This window comes from Schistocerca americana, chromosome 8, assembly GCF_021461395.2.
Source record: "Schistocerca americana isolate TAMUIC-IGC-003095 chromosome 8, iqSchAmer2.1, whole genome shotgun sequence".
NCBI lineage: Eukaryota > Metazoa > Arthropoda > Insecta > Orthoptera > Acrididae > Schistocerca > Schistocerca americana.
The window spans coordinates 254,337,879-254,358,406 of NC_060126.1; the positions used below are offsets into that span (position 1 = coordinate 254,337,879).

At 44.0% G+C, this 20,528-nt stretch overlaps 1 protein-coding gene across 1 annotated transcript in view; it reads right to left on the minus strand.

Moving 5' to 3' along the window:
• LOC124545208 (retinol-binding protein pinta-like) overlaps window positions 1-20,528 on the minus strand; it is a 320,125-nt gene that overhangs the window by 266,537 nt on the left and 33,060 nt on the right. The gene's annotated exons all lie outside the window — the stretch shown is intronic.

Consider the following 20,528-nt stretch of genomic DNA (forward strand, 5'->3'; position numbering starts at 1 on the left):
ATTATTCACGGAGAGGTATCGATCTTGGCACCCAGTCGGCGTTCCAAGACATCCCAGAGGTGTTCTATAGGATTCAGGTCAGGACTCTGTGGAGGTCAGTCCATTACAGGGATGTTATTGTCATGTAACCACTCCTCCACAGGCAGTGCATTATGAACAGGTGCTCGATCATGTTGAAAGATGCAATCGCCATCCCCAAATTGCCCTTCAACAGTGGGAAGAAAGAAGGTGCTTAAAACATCAGTGCAGGTCTGTGCTGTGATAGTGCCACGCAAAACAACAAGGGGTGCAAGCCCCCTTCATGAAAAACACAACCATACCATAACATAACACCGTCTCCTCCGAATTTTACTGTTGGCACTACACACGCTGGCAGATGACGTTTACCGGGCATTCACCACACCCTAACCCTGCCATCGGATCCCCACATTGTGTACTGTACGTGTCCCTTCACGTTTCCGCTTCATTATCGCATCGGAAACAGTGGACCTAGGGATGTTTAGGAGTGTGGAAAATCTCGCGTACAGACGTATGACACAGGTGACAGCCAATCAATCATCTGACCACGTTCGAAGTCCGTGAGTTTTGCGGATCGCCCCATTCTGCTCTCTTACGATGTGTAATGACTACTGAGATCGCTGATATGGAGTACCTGTCAGTAGGTGCCAGCACAATGCACCTAATATGAAAAACGTATGTTTTTGGGGGTGCTCGGATACCTTTGCTCACATAGTATATGTAAATGAAGTGTCAAAAAGTTCATCTGTTCAAGGCTTAGTTATTGTGCGATAAGAAGATACATTGGAGCGATATTTGAATGACAAAAAGGCTTCCTTCGAATCAAGTACCAAAGTTAGGATCTGCGAGAACAGAAGACGTTAGGTAGGCAAACGAGGTGTCGATAAGGTCATGCATTCTGAATAAAACTAGATGAACATTCGACGTGTCTTTGAATGATGCTCGAAATCATGAACAGAAAATAAGGTGCATCAAATGTTTCTCTAATATTTTCATTCCTACTTTTAGACAAATCATTTCACAAAACCTTTGATATCCTTTTCAAAAATATTGTTTGCTGTGTTCATACTGACTATTTAGATTAACTGAAACGCTTGGCCTTAACGTTGACTGCTGATGAAGTGCGTTCGCAATAATCAAATATTAGTAAAATTTCGTGGTAGCTCATTGTATTTTATTAGGAATTTAACGTGTGTGATATTCGGGGACAGGTGTTGTAAGTAGGCTGTTTAGGTTTTTATGTTGGTAACGCGACGTAGCGCTCTGTATGAAAATCACTGTGCGGTGTACAGTCTGTGGCTGGTTTGCATTGTTGGAATTTTTGCTAGTGTAGCGTTGGGCAGTTGGATGTGAACAGCGCGTAGCGTTGCGCAGTTGGAGGTGAGCCGCCAGCAGCGGTGGATGTGGGGAGAGAGATGGCAGACTTTCGAGAGCGGACGATCTGAACGTGTGTCCATCAGAAAGAGTAAATTTGTAATACTGGATATCATGAACTAATATATATATGACGACTTTTGAACATTATTAAGGTAAATAGATTGTTTGTTCTGTATCAAAATCTTTAATTTGCTAACTATGCCTATCAGTAGTTAGTGACTTCAGTAGTTAGAATCTTTTATTTAGCTGGCGGTATTGGCGGTCGCTGTATTGCAGTAGTTCGAGTAACGAAGATTTCTGTGAGGTAAGTGATTCATGAAAGGTATAGGTTATTGTCAGTCAGGGCCATTCTTTTGTAGGGATTATTGAAAGTGAGACTGCGTTGCGCTAAAAATATTGTGTGTCAGTTTAGTGTTGATCAGAATAAGTAAAGAGCGAAATGGATGAGTACGTTCAGTTTTGCTCAGCTGTTTGAATATCAAATAACGTAAGGGGCTCATCAACACAGTCATTAATAAATTTTTCTAAGGGGAGGTTTCAGTGTGTGTACGCTTAAAGATCCAGTACTTAGGCAAGAACTTAAAAATATACTTAGCGATGCAGTGTAAACTCGGCCCCTCCCGCCGGTGGTTCGAGTCCTCCCTCAGGCATGGGTGTGTGTTTTGTTCTTAGCATAAGTTAGTTTAACTAGTGTGTAAGTCTAGGTCCCTTAGGAATTCTCCCACATTAGAACATTTGAAATTTGATGCATTGTAAACAGTTATATATAAAACTTAGTATACAGAATTGCAGGTGAGTGAGTTTAGATGTAAGAAGTAGCCGGGACAGAACGCACGTCCTTGCAAACCGAGTACGCTACCGTTACATCACAGAGGGCTCTAATGCACCATGTTCAATCTCTTGTATTTAAGGTAGTCAGTCATTCTTCCGCATTTATCGGCTTTTAAAAGTTATTGATGATGTAAAAAACATTGCCTTTAATTTATTGATGAGATAGTCGAATGCTCCGCTGCTCATTCACGTGTATTAGAAGAACTTGTCTGGTGATCTTCGTACTTGATGATATAAGTCATGAAATTCTGAATGGAGATTCCTCCTTTAGTAAATTTCATGCACAGCACTCCTTTTCGCTTTATTTTCCTAAGTAAAGCTAATTTTGTAGCCTTAGTCTCGAGCTACAGTGATCCGCCAGCGTACCCGAGAGCGCTAATGCGCTGCTTCCTGGACTCGGGTTGGCGCGCCGGTCCCGGATCGAATCCGCCCGGCGAATTAACGACGAGGGCCGCTATGCCGGCCGGCCTGGATGTGGTTTTTGGGCGGTTTTCCACATCCTGCTAGGTGAATACCGGGCTGGTCCCCCAGTTCCGCCTCAGTTACACGACTCACAGACATTTGAAAACGTTCACACTATTTCATGACTTACACCAGACACAGACAGCTGGGGTACATTACTTCCGTCCTGGAGGGTTCGGGGTGGGATCAGGAAGGGCATTCGGCCAGCCTCTGCAATTAACACTGCCAGATCCGTACTAACAAAGCCGACCCCTCGTTGGAGTGGGACAAAGGCCCCGAGAAAGAATGAAAGAAAGAACTCTCGAGCTACAGTATTCTAGAGTTTAGGGGCGCCGTTTGAGTAAAAGAGTGTTCATTGCACAAAAGTGTGCAATCAGAATAATTGCTGGAGCTTATGTAAGATCATCCTGCAGACAATTTGTAAGTAGGCTGTTTAGGTTTTCTTATTGGCAACGTTACGTAGCGCTCTGTATGAAAATCACTGGCTGTGCTGTGTGCAGTCTGTGGCTAGTTTGCATTGTTGTCTGCCATTGTAGTGTTGGGCAGCTGGATGTGAACAGCGCGTAGCGTTGCGCAGTTGGAGGTGAGCCGCCAGCAGTGGTGGATATGGGGAGAGAAATGGCGGAGTTTTGAAATTTGTAAGACTGGTTGTCATGAACTGCTATATATATTATGACTTTTGAACATTAGTAAGGTAAAGACATTGTTTGTTCTCTATCAAAATCTTTCATTTGCTAACTATGCCTATCAGTAGTTAGTGCCTTTAGTAGTTTGAATCTTTTATTTAGCTGGCAGTAGTGGCGCTCGCTGTATTGCAGTAGTTCGAGTAACGAAGATTTTTGTGAGGTAAGTGATTTGTGAAACGTGTAGGTTAATGTTAGTCAGGGCCATTCTTTCGTAGGGATTATTGAAAGTCAGATTGCGTTGCGCTAAGAATATTGTGTGTCACTTTAGTGAATCTCTGAGTACGTTCAGTTTTGCTCAGCTGTTTGAAAATCAAATAACGTAGGGGTTTATCAGCACAGTAATTCATTAATTTTTCTAAGGGGACGTTACAACTTTTTTAAAGAGCTAGAGGTCTTCACTGTAGCCTCACAATATATATATATATATATATATATATATATATATATATATATATATTCACTTATGAAATTTGTTATTAACAATCCGAAAGAATTCAAAATTAATAGCAGTGTACATGGCTACAATACTAGGAGAAAGGATGATCTTCACTACTCAAGGTTACATCTAACTTTGGCTCACAAGGGAGTAAATTACGCTGCCACAAAAGTCTTTGGTCACTTACCATACAGCATTTAAAAGGAAGTGAAAAGAATTTCTTAATCGCAACTCCTTCTACTCATTAGATGAATTTTTGGATATAGTAAGTGGGTAATTTCCCCAACTCCCACAAAAAAATTAAAAATATTAAGCGTCGTGTAATATTTTGTGTAATGTAATATCTTGTGTAGACACCTTTTATTAACCTGACACGTTCCACAGCAATACGAAGTGTCGTATTCATGATCTATGGAACAAGTACTAATCTAATCTAATCTATAGAAACAGCTGGTCGGCTCTCTTGTAGTGGGAGGTGGTCGCTCGCACGCAGGACACCCGGGCTTTTCGCCGATGCTTCTGCTTGTTGCTGGAGTGTCGCGCATCCAGACGTCGTTCGCTGTCGGTCGCTTCTGACGCTTACGTAGGACACGACCTCAAGGCGTGCTCGTCGGCGCGGCGTTGCGGAAGAGAGCGTTCTTCCGTGCAGCACGGTCTGCTGGTCGCAACAGCTGGCGAACCAAAAGAAACTTTTGGTCCCCCCTCTTCCCAGCCACCTGGCTTCGGTTGCTAGGGCAACGTATTTGGGAGCATGACGCTGCCGCTTTCTCATTATGGCGTGATAATTGCCCCTCTCTGGTGCCGTTAGTTGGCAGGCGGCTTTGTTATCGACCCGAAAAGCTGACGTCTTCGTCGGGGATTAGTACCAGAGAGATCTGACCGGAGGAGCACCGTACTCTAGCCGCAGCGGCGAAGTGTCGCTAAACAGATTGTTCCAACGATCCTTGGAAAGCCAGGAGATCAAGAATTCAGAAAAAAAACCTAGTGATGAAGTAATAGTAGTAGTTGTTGTTGTGGTCGTTAGCCCGAAGACTGGTCTGAGGCTGTCTCATCGCTACTCTATCTCTTCATCTCCGAATAACTACTACAACCCATATCCATTTAAACTGCTTGCTGTCCTCGTCTGTCGGTCTCCCTCTACAATTTATTCTCCCCACATTTCCTTCAGCACTAAATTAAAAAATCCTTGACGCTCAGAATATGTCCTTTCAACCGAGCACTTGTTTAAGTCAAGTCATGCCACATATTTCTTTTCTCCCTAAGTCTGTTCAGTACCTCCTCATTAGTTATGCGATATATCCATTTAATCTTCGGTACTCTTCTGTAGCGCTACTGTTCAAAAGCTTCTATTCAGTTGTTGTCTGAAATGCTTGTCATCCACGGTACACATCCGTACAGGGCTACACTCGATACAAATATCTTCAGAAAGGCTTCCTAACATTTATATCTATATTCGATGTTAACAAATTTCTTCAGAAACTCTTTTCTTGCCATTGCCAGTCTATATTTTATATCCTCCCATCTTCGACAATTATAAGTTGTTTCACGGCTCAAATAGCAAAACTCAGCTACTACTTGTATTGGTTCGCTTCCTAATCTAATTCTTTCAGCATCGCCACAACTTTCCATTTCTCTTGTTTTGATTTCTTTTAATGTTCATCTTATATCTTCCTTTCAAGACACCGCTCATTCCGTTCAACTGCGCTTCTAAGACCTTTGTTGGTTCTGACAGAAGTACAATGTCATCGGCAACTCATAATGTTTTTATTTCTTGTCCCTGAACTTCAGCCCTGTTTCCAGATTTCTCCTTGCTTCACTTCACAGCGTGTTACAATATACGGATTGAATAGCACTGGAGATAGGCTACAACCCTGTCTTACTCCCTTCTCAACCACTGCTTCCCTTTGACTATTGTAACTGTCTGCCGGTTTCTGTACACGTTCCATAGAACGGTTCGCTACCGGTATTTTACCCCTGCTACCTTCAGAAAATTAAAGAGTGTTCCAATCAACATTGTCAAAATCTTTCTACAAATATTCACTGACGTGAAAAAAAATCGTAACACCAAGAATGAACTGTGCGACCTAAACGAAAGTTGGTAGGAGAGTTTCTACATCTGTAAAATGTGGAAAATCAGATTTCCTTTAAATACACGCTGTAACGATCTCGAGCGTTAGTTACCTCTGAGACCGGATGCGATGAGTTGATGGTACTGTAATGGTTCTTTATTTACGTGACCATTACGGTACTCTAACCCAAGTTCTCGATACCAGTAATATCGTACTACGTTTCTGCGAAGTAACAGACATATTCTTGTGACAATATTCACATTTGATTTTATTAATGTATAGCTACTCCGTTGTATCGATATATTACAGTGATATGGTTCCTGTGTGTATTCATTTCTGTGAGACTGTCATAATCTTTGACTTACTTGTAACCGTTTTGGCGCGAATGCGCACAGAGCAGTCTTTGTTTCACTTTGCAGAAGTTAAGTTGTTATTTCGCTCTGTAAAAGAACAGTCAAGTCTTGTGTTTGGTTAAAGTGGAAATTAAATATATGAAGACTGATACAAAACTGTTTTCTTGATGATGTGACAATTAAGAAGAAGTGTATGTGAATTTACAAGAAGTTTAATAAAAATGTGGATCGTGAACACCAAGTCAAAAATTGTTTCTACCATACCATTGTTCTGATCTGGGATTGTTTGATCATTAAGAATTTCCTGAAAAACGCATTTGTTAGGTCTTCAAATATCGCTAAAATACAGATCTGGACCTTCTAGCGGTCAAAGTGGAATTACCCTAGACTCAACAAGATGAGCCATAACAACTTCGACGACATCTACGTGTGATTCCATTCAAGATAAGTGCCAAAATTAATGACTTTTTTACAGCGACTTCATTATTTCCATTCTGACGATACCATCCACAGTCAATAACTTTGTTGTTGCCCGATAAAGCGAACATATGCTGCGTGAGCAACATTATTAATCTGATTTCTAATCTACTTTGCAAGTGTTGGTATTGTTAGAATACTTAAGAATGCTTTTAAGGCGACAAAGACGTCATTATCAGTACCTCACTGAGCTTAAACGAGGTCGTGTGCTAGGCCTACAAGAAGCTGAACAAGACTGCTGGCAGCGGTGGTCGTGGGAATGTACGGCCGCTACAAGACCGCAACGTTGCACTACCGAGAGGGAAGACCATCGTGCTCGGCTCATGGCTCTAGCACGTCGTACTACATCTGCAGCAGAATGTGAGCAGCAGCTGGCGCCACAGTGACACAACGAAGTGTTGCAAATCAGTTACTTCAAGGACAGCTCCGAGCCAATCGGCCAGCAGCGTGCGTTCCTCTGGCCCCAAACCACTGCCGTTTGCGACTTCAGTGGCATCAAGCGAGAGCTCATTGTAGGTCAGGGTCGAGGTCTGCTGTGTTTTCTGATGAAGGCTGGTTCTGCCTCAGAGCCAGTAATGGCCGTGTGTTGGTTAGGAGGCCAGTTGAGAGCCTGCAAGCAACCTGTCTGCGTGCTAGACACACTGGACATACTCCTGCAGTTATGGTCTGGGGTTCGATTCTGTACGACAGCTGGACCACTTTCGTTGTTATCCCACGTAACCTGACTTTTAATTTGTACGTCAATCTGATGATAAGACCTGCTGTGCTGCCATTCATGAACCGCACTCCAGGGGATGTTTTCCAACAAAATAACGCTCGTCCACATACCTCTATTGTAACCCAGCATGCTCTACTATTGCCTTGAGCTGCTCGATCATCAGATCTGTCTCCAATCAAGCACATATGGGACATCACTGGATGAAGATTCCAGCATTATCCATAATTATCATCCCTGTACTGACCGACCAAGTGCAACAGGCGTGAAACTCCATCTCGCAAACTGACATCCGGCACCTGCGCAACGCAATGTTTACCTGCGTTTAACATTCAGGGGGCTACAACGGTTCTTAATGTAGCAACATTTCACATCAGCAATGGCTTATCTCGCGCTTACATTAACCTGTAATCTTGCAACGTGAATCACTTAAATGTGTTACTTAGACAAATGTATTCCCGAAATTTCAGTACACTGCATCAATTATTTTTTGTTATTGTGACTTTTTCCGTCAGTGTATACAGGGTGTTACAAAAGGGTACGGCCAACCTTTCAGGAAATACAGGGTGTTACAAAAAGGTACGGCCAAACTTTCAGGAAACATTCCTCACACACAAAGAAAGAAAATATGTTATGTGGACATGTGTCCGGCAAAGCTTGCTTTCCATGTTAGAGCTCATTTTATTACTTCTCTTCAAATGACATTAATCATCGAATGGAAACACACAGCATCAGAACGTACCAGCGTGACTTCAAACACTTTGTTACAGGAAATGTTCAAAATGTCCTCTGTTAGCGAGGATACTTGCATCCACCCTCCGTCGCATGGAATCCCTGATGCGCTGATGCAGTCCTGGATAATGGCGTATTGTATCACAACCGTCCACAATACGAGCACGAATAGTCTCTACATTTGGTACCGGGGTTGCGTAGACAAGAGCTTTCAAATGCCCCCATAAATGAAAGTCAGGATGGTTGAGGTCAGGAGAGCGTGGAGGCCATGGAATTGGTCCGCCTGTACCAATCCATCGGTCACCGAATCTGTTGTTGAGAAGCGTACGAACACTTCGACTGAAATGTGCAGGAGCTCCATCGTGCATGAACCACATGTTGTGTCGTACTTGTAAAGGCACATGTTCTAGCAGCACAGGTAGAGTATCCCGTATGAAATCATGATAACGTGCTCCATTGAGCGTAGGTGGACGAAACTAAAATGAACTCTAATATGGAAATTAAGCGTTTCCGGACACATGTCCACATAACATCTTTTCTTTATTTGTGTGTGAGGAATGTTTCCTGAAAGTTTGGCCGTACCTTTTCGTAACACCCTGTATATAAATGCTATACATGTAGGTTAGCCTTGTCTTAACATATTTTATAAGGTAACTCGTAGGGTCAGTATTACCTCGCATCTTCCAGCATTTCTCCGGAATCCAAAGTAATCCTCCCTGAGGTCGGTTTCTACCAGTTTTTCCATTCTTCTGTAAATAATTTGTGTCAGTATTTTGCAACCATGACTTATTTACCTAATAGTTCGGTAATACCCACACCCGACAACATCTGCTTTCTTTGGAATTGGAATTATTACATTTTTCTTGAAGTCTGAGGGTATTTTCCCTGTCTCCCGTATCTCGCTCACCAGGTAGAATAGTGGACAATGAAGCAAGAGCTAGGATATGGACAAATGAAATAATGATGGAACTGAAGAAAAATCGTTAAACTGGTATAGACACATATTGGGAACGCCATATCATTGCTAGCCAAAGACAGTTTTTTATTGGCAGACCGAAAGAGAGCAGACTACTGCGTTCTTAGAAAGACCGCATCATTAAAATAGTGGAGTACCGCGGTGTATGCAAGGTGGATCCTCTAAATAGTGAGGCATGGCAGAAGGTAACGGGAATACAGTAAAATGTTGTTATTAATTGATCTTTGTATTAATCAATCCTGTATAATAATAATAATGTCTGCAATCTGCAGATTTAAGAGGACTGGTACTATTGCTGATGGTATCCTCTTGACTTCTTCGGTCACTGCTGTGGCTATCGCCCTCAGTTACAGGGGGACGTATTGTTTCACGTGGAATCCGAAGTATAGTGCAACTTGACGTATACACGGCCGAGGGACATTAATGTGACCACCGACTATGTTCGACGTCAACGTGCAATACGCACTCAGAGACGGCAGGTGGTAGCACTAGCAGTGGAGGGTGTATAACGCTTGTCGGGGGCAGAGGGGGGGGGGGGGGGGGGGACGCGGAAAACAGTGCACTCTTTTTCATAATGTGAGAACGGAGGGATTTACCTGACGTAAAAAGGGGATAATCATTGGCTTTCGGGCCAAGGGTGGAAGCATTTCGGGCCAAGGGTGGAAGCATTTCCGAAAGGCCTAAGTTTCTAAACTGTTCGCGTGCCATCGCGTTTAAAGTAAAACGGTGCTATCCAAAACAAGCTGATGAGGCAACAGTGGTGTTCTACGGCCAGAGATGACAGGGGTGGTCGTTGACTGTGGAGATGTTTATGGGATAATAGACGTCTAACTGTTGAGCAACTGACCGCCCCTGAACCAAGAAGAGGCTACCAACAGCGTTTCCTCACTAACCGTTGCAGAGATAGTGTCAGTCACAATAACCTACGAGACATACTCCACACCTGCAGAAAATATCAGTGGACAGTAATTTCTGGCCAATCAATGACACCTCCACCCCTCCAGATACCCCAGCAGCCACTCCAGCGGCGAACAGTAACAAAAAGATCCATGTTAATTTAGTTTAAGACAATTTTTTAAGTAACGGACTCCTGTATGCATAAACGTGTGAATGAGAACATATTAAAAACAGGTTGCGGTATGTTAAATTAAACATGAAAAAAATAAAAGTGACGGGTAGCAGAAAATAAAAATCAATAAGGTTTTTCTATGACTTCAGCTATTTATATCGCCTTTTTGCCTGCCTATTTTAAGGATTTATAATGCCGAAAGTTCCCGACTCTGGCAATATCGCTCAGCTAATTCAGCTGCTGGTTGCCAGTCAGCTATGGACAACAACTACAATCTGTAACATTCACTGAGGTTACGAAAGTCATGGGATAGCGATATGTACATACACTACTAGTCATTAAAATTGCTACACCAAGAAGAAATGCAGATGATAAACGGGTATTCATTGGACAAATATATTATACTGGAACTGACATGTGATTACATTTTCACGCAATTTGGGTGGATGGATCCTGAGAAATCAGTACCCAGAACAACCACCTCTGGCCGTAATAACGGCCTTGATACGCCTGGGCACTGAGTCAAACAGAGCTTGGATGGCGTGTACAGGTACAGCTGCCCATGCAGCTTCAACACGATATCACAGTTCATCAAGAGTAGTGACTGGCGTATTGTGACGAGCCAGTTGCTCGGCCACCATTGACCAGACGTTTTCAATTGGTGAGAGATCTGGAGAATGTGCTGGCAAGGACACCAGTCGAACATTTTCTGTATCCAGAAAGACCCGTACAGGACCTGCAACATGCGGTCGTGCATTATCCTGTTGAAATGTAGGGTTTCGCAGGGATCGAAGGAAGGGTAGAGCCACGGGTCGTAACACATCTGAAATGTAACGTCCACTGTTCAAAGTGCCGTCAATGCGAACAAGAGGTGACCGAGACGTGTAACCAATGGCACACCATACCATCACGCCGGGTTATACGCCAGTATGGCGATGACGAATACACGCTTCCAATGTGCGTTCACCGCGCTGTCGCCTAACACGGATGCGAGCATCATGATGCTGTAAACAGAACCTGGAGTCATCCGAAAAAATTGACGTTTTGCCATTCGTGCACCCAGGTTCGTCGTTGAGTACACCATCGCAGGCGCTCCTGTCTGTGATGCAGCGTCAAGGGTAACCGCAGCCATGGTCTCCGAGTCCGTGCCGCTGCAAACGTCTTCGAACTGCTCGTGAAGATGGTTGTTGTCTTGCAAACGTCCCCATCTGTTGACTCAAGGATCGAGACGTGGCTGCACGATCCGTTACAGCCATGCTGATAAGATGCCTGTCATCTCGACTGCTAGTGATGCGAGGCCGTTGGGATCCAGCACGGCGTTCCGTATTACCCTTTTGAACCCACCGATTCCATATTCTGCTAACAGTAATTGGATCTCGACCAACGCGAGCACCAATGTCGCGATACGATATACCGCAATCGCGATAGGCTACAATCAGACCTTTATCAAAGTCGGAAACGTGATGGTACGCATTTCTCCTCCTTACACGAGGCATCACAACAACGTTTCACCAGGCAACGCCGGTCAACTGCTGTTTGTGTGTCAGAAATCGGTTGGAAACTTTCCTCCTGTCAGCACGTTGTAGGTGTCGCCACCCGCGCCAACGTTGTGTGAATGCTCTGAAAAGCTAATCATTTGCAGATCACAGCATCTTCTTCCTGTCGGTTAAATTTGGCGTCTGTAGCACGTCATCATCGTGGTGTAGTATTTTTAATGGCCAGTAGTGTATTGGAAGGTATCCCATGACTTTTGTCAGTTCAGTGTAATGGCTGAGATTTGTTCTCGGCCGCCAGGGGTAGCCGTGCGGTCTGAGGCAACTTGCCACGGCTCCCCCCGTCGGAGGTTAGAGTCCTCCCTTGGGCAAGGGTTTTTGTGTTGTCCTTAGCGTAAATTAAGTTAGATTAAGTAGTGTGTAAGCCTAGGGACCGATGACCTCAGCAATTTCGTCCCATAGGAATTTACCACCACCAAAATCCTCGTACGCTCGTTAATTAGTATGATACGATTCTTTTGTGGAATTTGATAACTGTGAAACTTCTTTGGCTATTGATGAGACTATTAAGATCCTTTAGAGCGAACTCGATAATGCAGGTTAACGGACAGGAAGACCAGAGTTCGACGTACCGTTGACATCGCGGTCATTAGACACAGCACGTTAACGGGGAACAGGTGAAGGTACTCGGTACGCAACCGCACAGCGACGGCTACCGAACCCGTATTGCGCATGCGCCTAACGGCGCACCGACATCATTTCCTTCCTTGTCCAACAGTCAATCACTTTGTTTTTCTGATCCAGATGTACTACTATATTTCTCGTTAATATAAGCGGTGGTGAAAATTGAGCCCAATTAGATGGGGCCTTACTCAGGAAGCTTGCAGTTCAAATGTAGTTGTATTAACTGGGGCAATATTTCATAACGGAGTAAGTGGCGGCCCATAAGCACACAGTCGCAGTTATCTCGCAAACTGCTTGTTTGCGGACTGATCGTTACGAAAGCGCTTTTACTTCTGTTGATTTGTCGCATACTTTCACCTGCGTCAGTTTTCACTGTTAATCGTAACGTACCTTGTACCGTGATTCCGTTGAATAATGTTTACAAGTAATTGGCAGTCCCTGCAGCCAGACCGGTAGTTATTCATTGTGCTCCGTCCACAGTGACACCGATATCATTGGATTCTGCCGACGATCTAAATCGTCTGAAGACGCCAGATCTTTTCGAATCAGGACGCCAGTACGTGTCCGGTCACAAGGTAGCTGATCTCATCGCACGAACGTACAGATCTCAGAAGACACTCGGTAAAATTCAAATCAGTTGCTTTTTCGGTCATAATGGCACACACGACACGAAACATGGACAGCGAGAAACTGATAAGTTTACTCAGAGGACTACTTTGTGGCATCCTGAGGATGAAAAATATCATAATTTGGATACAGTTCGCAACCTATGGACTTTTTAAATAAATGTCGTGTGACTAGGGCCTCCCGTCGGGTAGACCGTTCGCCGGGTGCAAGTTTTTCGATTTGACGCCTTTTCGGCGTCTTTCCCGTCGATGGGGATGAAATGATGATGATAACATAACATTGAGTCCCTGAGCGGAGAAAATCTCCGACCCAGCCGGAAATGGAACTCGGGCCCTGTCGCGCTGACCACTCAGCTACCGGGGGCGGACATCTATGGACTGAAATCGCTGGTTTATTGGAAACCACAAGTAGGCAAAACCTTTATCGGGAATTTTAAGTGTAGATTGTAACCTGGAAAAATAGTTCGTTCAAATGTTCAAATGCGTGTGAATTCCTATGGGACCAAACTGCTTAGGTCATCGGTCCCTAGACTTACACACTACTTAAACTAACTTATGCTAAGAACAACACACACACACCCATGCCCGAGGGAGGACTCGAACTTCCGACGGAAGATTGTTCAAATGACGGGGGGAAGATGCTGTATGATATGTTTAAGGTTACTGTAGCGGATCTTTTTGGGTTGTGGTAGGTGGACGTTAGCTGCCTACAAAGTTTTATTACTGCTTACTAGCGTTTTCATGCCAGCAAGCTGGTGATTCTGTTACATGAAGCGGCTTGCGAATGTGGTGTCCTTATGTGTTTACACTTTACAGTGCTTTAGCTATTCAGAGTATCTTATTCCAAACTTCCACACGTATGCTGACTGACAGTCATTGAAGGTAATTAACGCACATCTGCAGAACTTCAAATAAATTTTGCAAAACAGATTTCTAGTGCTTGTAGAGGTGTGAATTGAGCACTGTTAAAAAAATCCGGTTGTCACATTAAGGATGCACTTTGTTATTTGAAATCTGGTGATTACATCTTTCCAATGATTAGGCCTATATCACGTTCTGAAAAGTACCATTTCAAAGTTTTTGTGTGATATGTTGGAAGATATTTACGATGCCCTAAATACTAACTTAAAAGTTGATGTTTTCAGTTTTGCACTCCATATACTACGAAATTTTTAATTTATTCTATCCCGAATTTTGGAGTTATGCTTCGTGCAAGCGCACTAAAAGACACCATAATATAATTGATTTTCTTTATTAAAAGCTATAGTCAATCTTTAATGATATTGGCACCAGAAATCTTGTTACATCCTTTCGCAAATCCACTGGGCAAGTGTTTAAAGAGCAGTGAAGTTTCTTGCACTAGAATGTGATTTACCTTCTGCCAGTATTGCATATATATTCACCTTTTCTAAATTGAAGTGTGCTGCTGTGAAACAGCAAATCTACCTTTTACTAATAAAATAATACTTGCATAGTTACACACAGATAGTCCGCAGCTCGTGGTCGTGCGGTAGCATTCTCGCTTCCCGCGTCCGGGTTCCCGGGTTCGATTCCCGGCGGGGTCAGGGATTTTCTCTGCCTCGTGATGACTCGGTGTTGTGTGATGTCCTTAGGTTAGTTAGGTTTAAGTAGTTCTAGGGGACTGATTATCGTCGATGTTAAGTCCCATAGTGCTCAGAGCCATTTTTACACACAGATAACACCTACTTTCCCCAAGTAAATAAACCGTTATGTGCTCATAACCTCATTGTCAAAACATTTATACACCGAAGTCGCCACTGCAGCATAACAAACAATAGTCTTAGCAACTTGTTTTGGAGAGTTCCTTAATGAGGTGTATCACTGAAATCACACAAACACGTAAGACACGGTTATTGTCTATTAATTCCAGTAACTGAAGAGAGAGCCTACAGTACTGGTCACTTTCTTTTCGAGACATACACAGCTCATTGGGCATGTTTTTAACAGCGAACGCCGCACTGCAGAACTCGTCTCCAAGCACAGAGACGTCGTGGTAATCACCCAGCCCTTGGAGGTTAATATTTAATGTAATTCATACACAGAACAGATTCTAACCTAACCTAACCTACTCGACCCCGCCAAAAACTGAGGAATGAAATCGGATGCGCGGTGAGGAAGCTGTCGTCCGATGTTATCTGGCGACCTCCTGCGACAGCGTCTGGCGACGGATGTCGTTGACACTCGCAATGCAGCCTCAAATACTACGAGACTATTAGAACGTTTGACTCTGTGGCTCGGTGGCTCTGTGCTGAAGTGCCGTACTATAAATCCAAAAGTCTCTGGCTCGTTCTGCGTTCGATCCTAGGAGCTTTATCTGTCACTTCTCATTTCTTTGATCTTTGGCGATGTTCGTTGATGTGTCAAAATACCGAGTTGCACCTTGGTTTTGAATTCACGTTTCTTAGGTCACTCAAGTCATGGGATACCTCCTAATACCGTGTCGGACCTCCTTTTGCTCAGCGTAGTGCAGCAGCTCGACATGGCATGGACTCAACAAGTCGTACGAAGTCCTCTGCAGAAATATTGAGCCATGCTGCCTCTATAGACGTCCATAATACCGAAAGTGTTGCCGGTGCAGGATTTTGTGCGCGAACTGACCTTTCGAATATGTCTCATAAATGTTCGATGACACTCATGTAGGACACTCGAATTGTATAGAATGTTCTTCAAACCACCGCAAACAGCTGTGGCGTAGTGACATGTGCGCATTTTCATCCATACCAGATCTACATCTACATCTACATCCATACTCCGCAAGCCACCTGACGGTGTGTGGTGGAGGGTACCTTTACTACCACTATCGGTTCTCCCTTCTGCTTCAGTCTCGTATTGTTCGTGGAAAGAAGGATTGTCGGTATGCCTCTGTGTGGGCTCTAATCTCTCTGATTTTATCCTCATGGTCTCTTCGCGAGATATACGTAGGAGGGAGCAATATACTGCTTGACTCCTCGCTGAAGGTATGTTCTCGAAACTTCAACAAAAGCCCGTACAGAGCTACTGAGCGTCTCTCTTGCAGAGTCTTCCACTGGAGTTTATGTATCATCTCCGTAACGTTTTCGCGATTACTAAATGATCCTGAAACGAAGCGCGCTGCTCTCCGTTGGATCTTCTCTATCTCTTCTATCAACCCTATCTGGTACGGATCCCACACTGCTGAGCAGTATTCAAGCAGTGGGCGAACAAGCGTACTGTAACCTACTTCCTTTGTTTTCGGATTGCATTTCCTTAGGATTCTTCCAATGAATCTCAGTCTGGCATCTGCTTTACCGACGATCAACTTTATATTATGATTCCATTTTAAATCACTTCTAATGCGTACGCCCAGATAATTTATGGCATTAACTGCTTCAAGTTGCTGCCTGCTATATTGCAGCTAAATGATAAGGGATCTTTCTTTCTATGTATTCGCAGCACATCACACTTGTCTGCATTGAGATTCAATTGCCATTCCATGCACCATGCGTCAATTCGCTGCAGATCCTCCTGCATTTCAGCACAATTTTCCATTGTTATAACCTCTCGATATACCACAGCATCATCCGCAAAAAACCTCAGTGAACTTCCGATGTCATCCACAAGGCCATTTATGTGTATTGTGAATAGCAACGGTCCTAAGACACTCCCCTGCGGCACACCTGAAATCACTCTTACTTCGGAAGACTTCTCTCCATTGAGAATGACATGCTGCGTTCTGTTATCTAGGAACTCTTCAATCCAATCACACAATTGGTCTGATATTCCGTATGCTCTTACTTTGTTCATTAAACGACTGTGGGGAACTGTATCGAACGCCTTGCGGAAGTCAAGAAACACGGCATCTACCTGAGAACCCGTGTCTATGGCCCTCGGAGTCTCGTGGACGAATAGCGCGAGCTGGGTTTCACACGATCGTCTTTTTCGAAACCCATGCTGATTCCTACAGAGTAGATTTCTAGTCTCCAGAAAAGTCATTATACTCGAACATAATCCATTGTTGTTCAGGAACATCAAATCCATGAATGGGTGCAAATGGTCTCCAAGTAGCCGAACATAACCATTTCCAGTCAATGGTCAGTTTAGTTGAAACAAAGGATTCAGTCCGTTCCATGTAAACAACGCCCACACCATTACGGAGCGACCCCAGCCCGGACAGTGCCTTGTTGACAGCTCGGGTCTGCGCCGCACTCGAGCCCTCCCATCAGCTCTTACCAACCGAAATCGGAACACATTTGACCAGGCCACAGTTTTCCAGTCGTCTAGGGTCCAACCGATATGGTCACGAGCGCAGGAGAGGCGCTGCAGGCGATGTCGTGCTGTTAGCGAAGGCACTCGCGTCGGTCGTCTGCTACCGTACCCCATTAACACCAAATTTCACCGCTCTGTCCTAACGGATACGTTCGTCGGACGTCCCACATTCATTCCTGCAGTTATTTCACGCAGTGTTATTTGTATGTTAACACTGACAACTCTACAGAAACACCGCTGTTTTCGGTCGTTTGAAGACCGTCGGTCAATGCGTTGTCCGTGGCGAAAAGTAGTGTTTGAAATTTGGTATTCTCGGCACACTCTAGACAGTGTGGGTCTCGGAATATTAAACCCCCTAACGATTTGCGAAATGGAGTGTCTAGCTCCAACAACTATTCCGCATTTAGAGTCTGTTAATTCCCTTCTCGCGACCATAATCACATAGGAAACCTTTTCACATGAGTCATCTGACTACAAATGACAGCTCCATCAATACTATGGCATTTTATACCTTGTGTACGCGATACTACCGCTTTCTGTACATGCGCATATCGCTGTCCCATGACTTTCGTCACCTCAGTGTGTAACTAGCTGGGTAAATCAAGCCGCCCGCGGTGGCCGAGCCGTTCTAGACTCTTCAGTCCGGAACCGCGCAACTGCTACGGTCGCAGGTTCGAATCCTGCCTTGGGCATGGATGTGTGTGATGTCCTTAGGTTAGTTAGGTTTAAGTAGTTCTAAGTTCTAGGGGACTGAGGACCTCAGATGTTAAGTCCCATAGTGCTCAGAGCCATTTGAACCAAATAAGTCCAAAGGTCGAGGGAGGCAAGGGCATACCAACTCCAATAGGACAATGCCGAGTAACGCGTGGTAGTATTCGCAACGATCTTTATGTTGTTGACTGCTTTACCTTAAAATGAACGATTAACGGTAAAGTGTGTCACTGGCGTGGATATGTAATTTTATTCGATACACAAGTTGTGACGACGGCTACTCATTGGCTGACTTTAGCAGAGTTTCGCGTTATAATTTTACGATTATTTTTTTACTTATGCGTACTGTACTTTTGGATAGCCGCAAGTAATTTTTAGGATTGCTAATTTGGTTACGCTCAGACCGGAAAGAGCTGTTCCGTTGCAATATCGTGTTGGCGAATCCATCTGACATGCTTCAGTAGGACACTGGAGTGTCACGTATGGCGAGATAGTTGCAAGACTTCAATGAGTAACGATGAGTACCATCGCTTGTCTCACTAGACATAAATTTTAACAGCAAAAACGTGATAGCTAATAAAGTACAAAGTGCACAACTTTGCTTCCGCCGTTTGCCGATAGATGGTGACAACGGTAAGTAACGGTCGAAAGAAACAGATCCCAGACGTCAGGCAGCTAGCTTGGACCTTGGTCAACATAACCTCATTCAAACATTAGTCGATTTGTGTCTGCATCATAAAGTTGTTCTTGATTGAAAATGTCAGTTTAAGAGCCTAATTCTCGTCATTTGCAGGAGGTGTTACTGTTTAGGTTCAGTGTGAAGGAAACAGCGGCTATCATCGAATGCTGTCAAGTGCGTATGTTAAGGACACTATTAGAGAAAGAACGTGTCGTGAGTGGTTTCTACGCTTCAAGAACGGTGATTTTAACGTCGTAGACCGGCATAGTGGTGAAAGAGAGAATGTTTTCGAAGATGCAGAATTGGAGACATTGCTGAGTGAAGACTCGCGTCAAACTCAAGAAGAATTGGCACGATTAGTAGGAGTGACACAGCAAGCCATTTCACAACGTCTCAAGGCTATGGGCATGATTCAGAAAGAAGGAACTTGGGTCCCGTGTGAGCTGAAACCATGGGACGTTCAACGGCATTTGTGTGATTGTGATCAGTTGCTTCAGAGGCAAAAACGGAAGGGATTTCTGCATGGCATTGTGACCGGGGACGAAAAATGGGTTCATTGCGATAACCCTAAACGCTAAAAATCATGGGGATATCCCACCCATGCTTCCAAGTCGACAGCCAAACCAAATATTCACTGCTCCAAGATCATGCTCTGCATTTGCTGGGACCAGCTCGGCGTCGCGTCCTATGAGGTGTTAAAACCACGTGAAACAACCACAGGTGATCGTTATCGGACGCAGTTAATGTGTTTGAGCAGAGCATTAAAAGACAAACGGCCGCAATACAGCCGGAAGCACCATAAAGTGATTTTGCAGCACTACAAAGCTCGACCCCACGTTGCAAAAGAGGTCAAAACGTACTTGGAAACGTGAAAATGGGAAGTCCTACCCACCCGCCGTATTCTCCAGACATTACTCCCTCTGACTATCACCTGTTTAGATCAATGGCGCATGGCCTAGCTGCGCAACACTTCCGATCTCATGAAGAAGTCACAAATTGGATCGATTCGTGGATCGCTTCAAAAGATGAAAAATTTTTTCGACGCGGGATTCGTACACTGCCCGAAAGATGGGAGAAAGTAGTGGCCAGCGATGGAAAATACTTTGAATGATACATGTGTAACCAGTTTGTTTCATTAAAGCCTCAAATGTTGGGGAAAAAACGGGGGAAGCAAAGTTGTACACCTAATATTTATAGAACGAAATTCTGGAAGGCTGTGGACGTATAAATACAAATTCAGTTCTAACAGGACAGACAGTAGCAGCCTTGCAGCCATCGAGGATGTAACTAGGCAGGTGCAAAGCACGAGGAATATAAAAGGGTTGTTGAGAAAGCACGTGTACTATATTTTTCTATTTTTTTTTAGAAAAAAGCAAATTCGAAAAAAAAGTTACAGGCTACTGCTGCACTTTTTAACTATTTTTCTACATAACCGCCATCCCCTTCAATACATGTGGTGAGGCATGGCACATGCTTCTCTATCTCCTTCTCGAAGAACTCTTCCGGCAGCTCCTTCCCCCATTTGAGAACCCCATGCTACACCTGCTCGTCTGTTGAAAATTTAATTCCACTTACGTGTGCCTTGAATGAAGGGAAAAGACGATGAACTGAAGGCACCAAGTCAGCGGAATATGGGCGTGCTTCAAAATATCCCAACCAAATGAGACCAAGAGCGCCCTGGTGAATTAGGCTGTGTGAGGTAGTTCGTTGTCGTGCAGCAAACACACTCCACTCATCAGTATCTCCCTCATTTTGTACTGAAAGCTGATTTTGTGTTCTTGTATGATCTCAAAATAACATTGAGCATGATTTTTTGCCCGAAATCGGCGTTTTGAATTTTTTGGCAGATGGGAAATCGTTGTGACTCCACTGTGACCACTGTCTTTGTG